A 1078-nucleotide genomic window follows, 5' to 3' on the forward strand; every position below is an offset into this window, starting at 1 on the left:
CTGCTGAAACCATGCGCCTTGTAGAGCAGCAATGTGAGGTGGGATAACAAATGTAAGGCCACAATAAAAAGGGTTGGCACCTTTTGGAAAGCATTCAAACACACTGGAGAACCATTGAGTCACAACTTGAAGTGGCACTCAGGTAGTGTTGAGACACAGCTGGCTGACATGATGTTGATGATGAAGGTGGTCTGATTGCATTCATTGAGATCTGTAAAGGGTTGTGTGATGTTGAGAATGTCAGCAAAGGAGAAGTTATCAAGGCATTTCTTGCAACAACAGAATGATGCAACAACAGTATTGATGTGATCATTGCTGACAAGCAGGTGACGCTTTTTGGGGATTCACTCTTCAGCAGTTTGGAGAACTCTCTTCCTTGGAGTATGAGCTGTGGCTTGTAAGGACTGGCTGAAGATTGGGGATAGTAGGCTAGAGGTGAGGACCTCAGTGTTGGTGGGGAGAGAGTGGCTCATTGTGGTGGAGAACAACTGTATGACACTGGAGAGGTATTTAAACATTTGGTGTGATATCTCCAATTCCCAACAGCCACATAATGGATAGATGTGGTTCTTCTGGATTGGTGACATTTGTGTTTCTTGGAACTCCAGACCAATGAGCTCACAACTAACAACAGTGGAGTTGAGGAAAATACTGGACAAATTAATATTATATTCCCAATGCACATCAGTTTTAATTTGTTCTCCTGTTTCCTGATGTGCACCAGGAAAACAAATAAAAAACCCAATGCACATTGGGAAGCAAGTCAACAAATAAAAAACCCAATGTGCATTGGGAAGCAAGTCAACAAATAAAAAAACCCAATGCACATCAGGAAGATCTCAAAGGAAATTTCGCCACCTGTTTCCAGTCCCTCCAATTAGAATTTAATGTGGACAGCTTTTTTGTGGACCTTCACTACCTATAAAATGTTGAAAAACCTGTTTTGATCATTTTGTTGTACCACCCATGTTCAACACACACTTCCTTACAATGTCTTCTCACCAAGCTGCCTCAGGCCTTCCCAACTTCTCAGCCATGTCAGCCACCAAGCTTCTAGCAAGCTCCCATAATGCCCTAG

This window comes from Acanthamoeba castellanii, assembly GCF_000313135.1.
Source record: "Acanthamoeba castellanii str. Neff unplaced genomic scaffold scf7180000083079, whole genome shotgun sequence".
Lineage (NCBI taxonomy): Eukaryota > Discosea > Longamoebia > Acanthamoebidae > Acanthamoeba > Acanthamoeba castellanii.